Consider the following 9,485-nt stretch of genomic DNA (forward strand, 5'->3'; position numbering starts at 1 on the left):
GAGGCAGCACCATGTATCATAGATTGCAGTAATCATGCCTAGGCAGTACCAAAGCATGAATGATGGTCACAATATCAGCTCTATCCAGAAATGGATGCAGTGGGCACTTCAATTGAAATTGCACTCCCAGCTACACATGCCTCAAGTGCATCCATTATTGTGGCTGGATCTAAGTGGGCTGGAAACTTGATCTTCTTATGACTGTGTGTGCATTACAACCTGCGCTGGCCACATATTCCAATTGACAATATATATATTTATACTGTTGCTATTAATATCCATTGACTTATCAACTCTGTGCTAACAAGCTCATTTGGCCACTGGGTTTGGCATCTTGTGCCCACCCACCCTCCTAAACCCCTGGAGGGAAGTCAGCTACAGACTTCAAATACCATTAGTTTTGTGATGGGCAGGCTGTTCCTTGTGGTGGGATAACATTAATTACTCATCTAGAAAAATGTTCCTTTAATTGTATGGAAAAACGTGTTGAATGAATGAGTGTGGGGTTTTTTGGTGTAGCCCGAGGTTCCAATTTCTCTGTCTCTTGAATGTTCAGAATGTTTTCTGGTTGTTGGAAGAATTTATTATCTCTGTCCTTCATCTGCTGGATGACCAGTTTCTCCCTCTGGCTAGAAACAAAAGTCTTTTTACACTTAACATTTAATGCAGGCTGAATTTTTTTCATTGACTGTACAAGATTACCAATTCATATGCAATATTATAGAAGCATTCCAGTATAAATATATGGTCTGTGAACAGTTGCCTGTACTTCAAATGATTTTAATAGTGTGCACATTGTATGCTATAAAATGCATAAGAGCTGGTCAGGAATATAATAAACTGATTCATCATTTGCTCCTTATGAGCTGGGTCTTGCTTCTCCTGTTGAAAAGGAAATGTTAGTTGCCATGAGTTGACTTAGACTAAGCACTCTAGGTCCCACCCAAATTTCCTATTTAAAAATTGCTTGTGAGCTATATTTTTCAACACACCTACAATCTTAGAGCATTCAGCTTCTAAGGGCACCTTTCCAGGACAAGGATGTCAGAGAATTTCAACAAAAACAGAGAAGGAAGTGGAAATTGTGGCAGTTCACATGTTCACCTGTGGCCAGGAATGGACATTAGTTAAGTGAATATGATCAGTATTCACTCACATCATTGAGTGATGTTTTTTAAGCCCACAAATTATATATTATGAACAGCTTTTTAAAATGTCGTTTTGACATTTCCTTTATATTAAAATGAATGCAAGCTACATAAATAGTTACACAAGCTGTGATAAAGATGGTAGACAGTGAGGCAGATAATGTGGTGCTCGATGGAAACTGAACTGTAGCGGAACAGAAACAGTGCTGCTTGTGATGAATATAGGTCATAGTGGGATGTTCTTAGATCCCTTCTTAGATCCCTACCCCAAGATCAGGACAGAAACAACAGTAAAGCCCATAGCTTTTACTACAAAGGTAGAGCTCAGTTTCCTGTTTCAAGTCTGCATGTGTTGCATTCATACTGGTTAAGTTCCTAGCAGCATGACTGTCAGTGTGGCCCACTGACTATGAAGCCATTGAAGAATTAAGTTTGGAGCTCAGTGGACAACAGGAAGTATTTTGTAAGCCACCTTGAGTCCCTGTTAGGGAAAAAGGCAGAGTATAAACAAATTAATGATCATAATTAGTAATAACAAAATAGAAGAAACTGTTAAAGACCACAATGCCAGAAAAATGCAAACACACACACACTCCCCCCCCCCCAATTAGTACATAAAAGAGACCTGCTGGATCTGACCAAAGGCTCAGCTAGTTCAGCATCCTGTTCTCACAGAGGCCAACCAGATGCTGATGGGAAGCCTGAAAGGACCTGAGTACAAATGCAGTCTCCCCTCTTCCATCGGGATTGCTCGGTTGGTAGAGGATGAGACTCTTATTCTCAGGGTTGTCAGTTCAAGCCCTACATAGGGCAGAAAGATTCCTGCATTGCTGGGGATTGGACTGGATGACCCTCGTGGTCCCTTCCAACTCTACAATTCTATGATTCATCCTACCTCCAATTCCCTCTCTCCTTTCATATATGGTTCACAGCTTTACAGGATTGTAGAGCCACTTTCCCGATCTCTTCCCTATGGTTGAACAGATATAATACTTATAGGCCCTGAGCTGACTGTGAGCAGCATATCACTGTCAGATAATCGGCCATCGCAGAGATAAGCTGTTTAGGGGGAGCTAAATCCAACCCCTTCTTCTTGCTGCTGAACAGCTGGTCGGTGCTATTTCTTATGAGCTCACAAAGCTATGTGCATGAAACACTGGCTGCTGGACAAGGCTGGGGAATCACAACTGTGGTGTCTATTGAACCTTGTCTACTAATTTGGATTCCACACAGATGTGGGTAACAAATGGGTTTGTTTATTCATTTAACCGGGTTTTATACACCTTCCTGGCCCAAATGAAACGGGGTTTCTTCCAGTCTTAGGAATGAGAGTGAGGAGGAGGAATTTGGACCATGATTAAGGGTACAGTGCATAGCTAATTTCCTGCGGCTGAATGCAAGACAAAAGAGATAATGCCTACTCAGATTGTGCACATGATTCTCCATGGTTTAGGCTGTACCGGTTGGAGACATTTTGCTGCCTGAGATGGTACCCCATCCTTAATTCCATGTACAGAAGCTAACTGGATGGGCAGTTGCATCTTACTTTGACATTGGTAATAGGATATCATCCTCCACCACATCCGAGGTAGCAGGCCAGATAAGCTTGGATGGGCATCTGGAGAGCAGCAACTTCTGAGTCTAGACACTGAGCTAGCTAGACCAGTAGTCTGACTTGGTATCCCGCATTCAGGTAACAATACAAACATGGAAGCTTGCTTCTGCACTCATATGGGGCTAGATTGCGAGGCTAGTGTGTGAACTGCCTTATACTGAATCAGGCCCAGATCTTGCTCTGTACTGTCAACTCTGGCCAGGGATACTCAGGCAGGGGCCCTATCCAGGCCTGCCCTGTGAAACCCATTAATTTGAGATGCCAAGGATTGCACTTGGGGGTTTTCCTGCATACTCTGCTTTAGAGCTCCCAAATTCCTCCTCCCACCAGTTGTAGAAGAAAGATCCCTTCCTAGAGCAAAATGGAACAGGCTTCCAACTTCTCCACAGCTCAGCCATCAGATTGCAGTAGCATAATCAAGCCCCACAGCAAAACACTTCACTTTGACCAGCCCCAGCCCTTGTTTTGGGAGGCACCTAAATGAATTCTGCTGTGGAATGAAAATGAGCAATGAGAAAAATCAAGCTTAACTAAATTCGTCTCTGCATGATCTATAACCTTTTCTATTGTATTCTTGGGAAGAGAACCTGGAAACGTTTGTGCTCAATGCACCATTTCACAGAGTTTGTTTTATTTTTCAGCTATTCCCTCTAAGAAGTGTATGCTCAAAATCTTCCCTATTTGTAATAGTGCAGCATCCTTTTTGCTTTGTTTTTAAGAACGAAAGAAGGAATTGCTAGTGCAGTGCCTCCAGAATCCAAAGGTGAACATCTGGTGCTACAAACTTCTTGCATGTATTCCCTGCTTGTTGTGCATCATTCCAGGAGCCATGTGATCAGGGATTTAAAGCTTTTTGCTGCCACTGTGCAGGACTTTGGCCTAAAGTATGTGTGACAACTTGAAAACCAACAGAGGGGCTGGAAGATGTTCTCTGCATACAATCAAGCTCATGTGTGCTTTGATTCAGTGAAGGAACACAATAGGATCATTCAAAAAGTTTGCCTTTGAAAAGGCCCTTTGTTCACTCCTCCGTGTTCCTGGGGTGTGCAAAGATGTAAAAATGCAATGCAAAGAATGGAGGAGAGGCAGAGAAATCTGTCAAAAATGTTATTTTTGAAAAGCATGCATTTTTTGCAAGCCAGACGTAGGCCAGTCTGCATTCAGCTTCAGCTTATTAAGCTGCATTTGTAGACCTGTTAGCAAGCTAGTAGGCACAGCCCACATGCAAAGGAATGTACCAATAAGACAAATAAGGCTGAAAAGACATTCCAGAACCAAACCCTTGGATTGTTGGTTTTTGTTTTTTGGTTTTAAATCTAACTTTTTGACAACTTTTCCCAGTCAACTTCCCGGCTGCTGTCCTATACAGTGTATAGGATTGCAAATTGCTACCTAAATGGGCTTCTCTTAATAAACAGTTGTCAAAATGCTTGACCAATGTACCTGTTAATAAGCCCCATTGATCTCAGTAGGGCTTGCATTTGAGTAGGATTGCACTATAATTTATACAGGAAATGGTTTGCTTTGCTTTTATTCTCTCCTGTCCTTTTCAAGTGCTGCTATTGGCAGTTGGCTTAATAGATTGAAAAGGATCTTCAGCCCTTGAACTCTCCTGCTTGGAAGCCCCGGCCATATCACATGCGTGGCAAAGGCCACATATCTCCCGAAATGCCACCACTTTTCACAAAGGAGGTTTAAGAACCCCAATTGAATAAAGCTTTCTCTGTGAAATATCTTTATGGAGCTACAAAGCAGTTAAACCCTCTCCAGGGGAAAAATTGTAGACATCTTTTAGAGGGTGACAGTAGCAAATCTAACCACCTCGGAGGCTTCATTAATAAGATCTCTCCCTTATCAGCAGGAGGAGAGGGGATAAATCTTCATTACAGGGAAGAAAACCGGCTGCAATCCTGAAAGTAAGTCCCATTGAACTCAGTGGGGCTTACTTCTTTGTAAGCATACATAAGACTGCTATGAGGGCTACGATCCTATGCAGGTTTATCTAAGATTAATGCCAGTTGATCACTGTAAGATTTTCTTGAACAAAACATGCACAAAATCTGGATGGAATGTTACATCATTGTGATTAGAGTCCAGTTCTCTGGGTCACAACTTGGCTCAGATGTGCCTAAGCTCTAAAGTCCACTAAGTGACAAAATAAAGAAAAGCAGGGTATGTAGGTGTTTCCATTTTATTTACATCACAAAGTTATTTATTTAAAGATTTATGAATTCTATTAAAAGCCCAAATATCCAAATGCTTCATGAGGTCCTGCTTTAAGCAGTGCTTTTTTCCCCTTAAAAAAATGTTTAGGGGTACTCTCATTTTCCTACTTATATTGAAATACTGCCCCTCAATGAGGCCAAACTTAGATTCACAAAATGTTTAGGGGTATGTGTACCCCTGCATCCCCCCAGAAAAAAAGCACTGGCTTTAAGTATTCTGTTTGCAAGATATGAGCTAATCTAGGCTGGCCTGCTCACAATACCTTAGATCTGAGCTTGCAATGTTGCTGTGACCTTGTTGCCACTGATCTAGCCGCGCAGATCCTGCAAGATTTTACTGTCCTTTATTGCAGCTTGCTAAACCAAAGCAAAATATTGCAAAATATTTCCAAAGCACACAGCAACGCTACACAACACAGGTCCTTTCCAACGCAACTGGTTAGCAGTAGACTTTATGTAATGCTTTGATCTGGCTAGTGTTGCTGCTCCTCCCGCCCAGCTCATCACCCCAGTCCAACAGTAAATTCTTGAATTGCTGTGGAAACATCTATTGTGGATGCAGGAGTTTCCAAAAGCAGCCATTTGAACCTACCCACCAGCGATGGTTGTTGACTATTAGCTACCATTGCCATGCAAATCCACCTTCATAGGCCAATTGGGAAAGTCCAGAATGCATCTTACATCTACAGCATCGGTGGGTGGTCAAGACAACTTCTCTTTCTACATTTATTATTACATTTACTGTCCATCCATGGAGTTCAACACAGCACACACGGTTCTCTTCACCCCATTTTATTCTCATAAAAAGCCTGGGATATAGGTTAGGCTGAATGAAAGCGACTGGCCCAAAACTCACCCAATCTTGGGAGTTTGAGCACAGGTCTTTCAGGTCCTAATCCAGCCACTACACCACATGGGTCAGAGTCATTCCAACACATGAATCTTTCCACTCAGTGCCACATACCAAACCATATACCAAAGGAGCAGAGCTATTATTGTTCTTGCATTTTCAGCCCACTCATCTCCCAGTTGCCCACGGCACTGTCCCTGTCATTCCATTGTATGTCAACACTCTCGTCCAGGCCAGACCTGGGCAGATTTCAGACTCGTGAGATCTCCTGTGTTTTCACTAGAGCCCAAGGTCCATCAATCAGGCCAGGTGACGGGGGAGGCATCAACTATTGCAAAAACAAAACAAAGCACAGTACCAACAACACCCTATGAGCCACACATTGGAATGCCCTTAACACACAAATGGAAATCTACACTTCAGTCCTTACAGATCAGGTATTACAATTCTAAAAAGGGAAGGGGGGAAATGCTTTTTGGTTGTTATTGTCAAATAGCAGAGACAGAAACTCTTGTTGATCTATTGCAAATTGTCCAGAGGTGTAACTAGTAAATCCGGGTCCACCTCTGCCCATCCCTTCCCTAGGGTACATTGTGTACAACCGCCTTAGGATGAAATTAAATGTGACATTACATGTGTGAATGCATATAAAGTGTCGGGTTTCCCACTGAATCACATCCACTGGAAGCTTGGGGCTAATAGCAGCTTCTGTGGGGAGTATTTTTATTAGTACAGTGGTGGAAAGGAAAGGCTTGATCCCATTCCTTCCGTGCCACAGTCTTAATCCCCCCACTGTTATTTACAAGAGGGAATTAGACATGTTGAATGCATTCACACAATTAGCATACTATCTACTTTGCCCACCCCAAATTAACTGTAGGTGTACCAAGAGAAACATTGGCATGATCCAGACTGCTGAGTATTTGTGACAGTGGAGGAATACCACATTGGATACAATACCAGAGCATGATAATAACACACTCTCTTGAGCCAAACAGATAATCCATGATTCCCAACCCACATTCCCAGCCGTCTTTTATTGTTACCCCCCCCCCCAGCATTCCTTGAATCTGGTCACTTCTCCTCCACATGCCACCTTCCCTTCATATTTACAAATATTTCTGACTTTTTATTGCCATCATGTAGTGTCTGGCTGCCTTCTTGCGTCTCCCATGTCTTTATATTAGATTTCCCTCCCTTGCCTCTTTCAGCCACTTGTCGTTTTATAACCTGATCAATAGAAGGCAGTTATACAAACAGCACTTTTAAATTTCAAGGGGAGCAACATAAAGAGGTGAAGGTGAGGGACAGCAGTTGCTCAGTCACATTTTGATGTTTAATTTTACCTATCGAGTTCAGATTCTCATGAAATTTTTAATATTGCTCCTGAATTATATAGGCACTTTCATTTGCTCTGCCTGGGTTTTATGAAACAACTTTGCTCTATGTCTGTGAGCTGGGTGGTAGGTTATTTATTCTTCACAGATACACTAGTTTGTGGTGTGTTCGGGGGGGGGGGGTCATTAAGGCTGCGATCTGAGGCCCCATATGCACTCTACATTTAAAGTCATATTGTACACAGACGTGCGTCTTCATTATACAGCTTTTGGCTTTTGACACTTGAGATGTATATTTCTAGAACACACCTCATTCTTGTAATTTTAAGTTGTTTTAAACTGTTTTCAAAATTGTCTAATAATGCATTTCAATATTAATGTTACATTTTAATTGTAACCTGCCCTGGGACCTTAGGGTGAAGGGCAGGTAATGAATAATATTACCTGTAAAGAGTGCTGGGAGTTGGTTGGAGACCTCTATTCCCTTTATAAGTGTTATAATCTCCAATGTTTCCTGGGAAAGAGGACTTGATTATCAAATGACTCCATGTACTGCAGCTCTCCAATTTGGGGATCATTTTACTGATTTAGCTTACAGAACATGAGGTTGCCTGATGTTAATGTATGCGAAGATTCTGAATGCTCAGGAATTGTTGTTGTGGTTGTAGTAATAATAAATATATTATCCACCCCCATCATTCTACCCGGAAACTGAGGTCCAGCGCCGAGGGCCTTCTGGCGGTTCCCTCACTGCGAGAAGCCAAGTTACAGGGAACCAGGCAGAGGGCCTTCTCGGTAGTGGCACCCGCCCTGTGGAACGCCCTCCCACCAGATGTCAAAGAGAACAACAACTACCGGACTTTTAGAAGACATCTGAAGGCAACCCTGTTTAGGGAAGCTTTTAATGTTTGATGCATTACTGTATTTTAATATTTTGTTGGAAGCCGCCCAGAGTGGCTGGGGAAGCCCAGCCAGATGGGCGGGGTATAATAATAATAATAATAATAATAATAATAATAATAATATACATCTGTTCTGTACATGATTCAGGAGGCAGTATTGTGCTAGAAAAATGGTGTCACATAGCAAGAATTCTGCAGTTATCCTTTGATAATCCTGTTGGTTTTTGAATGAGGTGAATTGGTCTGAAAGCCTTGAAAATCCATTTCACTAAGCTGGGACACCAGAAGCAAACCAACGCATAACTGTGTGCAACTGGATGTTGCCTGCTCTTCTCCTTCCAGCTCTATGAAAAGCTAGTATCTGTGCACAGCCCAAGCTACTTGATGAAAGACTCACTTCCCTGTCATGTTCCAATGGGTAGTCTGAGAAATGTCAGGAAACCACAGACCAACATTTACAAGAGCTCCAGTGGCTGAAGCAGAAGACAGGAATGTGTCTTGGCTCTGAAAGAACTGTGCTGTGTGCCTTGGAACAAGTCAGTTATCTTCCCTGCACTTTGGCCTCCTAGACAAGAAGGAGGAACAAGAGTAACTGCTGTGGGAAGACAGCTGATAGGATGGCCTTTATACTAAGTCGGCTGATTGGACCTTCTTCTCCTGTATTCTCTATACACACTTGCAGTGGCTCTCTAGGGTTTCACACAAGAGTCTTGCACAGCCCTGAAGATTCCTGAGACTGAACCTAGGCCTGTCTACATTTTAACTGTGAGCTCCACCACTCAGCTATGGCACATTTTAAACACCACATTGCAGGGGTGCCAACTTGAATTAAATATTAAATATGCCCTGCCCTGCATAATTGCTCACAAGATGCAGCACACATACATCATACGTAAGTGCCCAATGCTAACAAGATTTTTTTAAAAACGCCACTTGATATCATCTTTACTAGGTATTTCTGTCCTTCCTCAGAAGGTCATGCCAGGCCATGCACATATTCTTGTTCTTCACAGACCAGGCACATAGACCACATGCTTCTTGTGAAATGCTACATCAGAGTGGCAAAGTGTCAAACAGGATGAGTTTATGAAACTTTTAAAGGTAATAATCCTAATTCCTGTTCAGTTTATTAAAGTTTACTGGAATTGCCTTTTCTTTCTTTTAATACACCTGAAATTGCTGTTTTCCTGAATGAATCTTTTATTTATCTGCCCTTTCAATCTGCCAAATAGAACTGGGAAAACTACATAAGGATTGCTGTTGTTGTTGTTTAGTCGTTTAGTCATGTCCGACTCTTCGTGACCCCATGGACCAGAGCCTTCATGGATCACTGCTTTGTCACGGTGAAGGGGCTTGAATAACTCAGAGAAGCTATGAGCTATGCCTTGCAGGGCCACCCAAGACGGAC

The sequence above is a fragment of the Podarcis pityusensis genome (assembly GCF_964106645.2).
Source record: "Podarcis pityusensis genome assembly, chromosome: 3".
NCBI lineage: Eukaryota > Metazoa > Chordata > Lepidosauria > Squamata > Lacertidae > Podarcis > Podarcis pityusensis.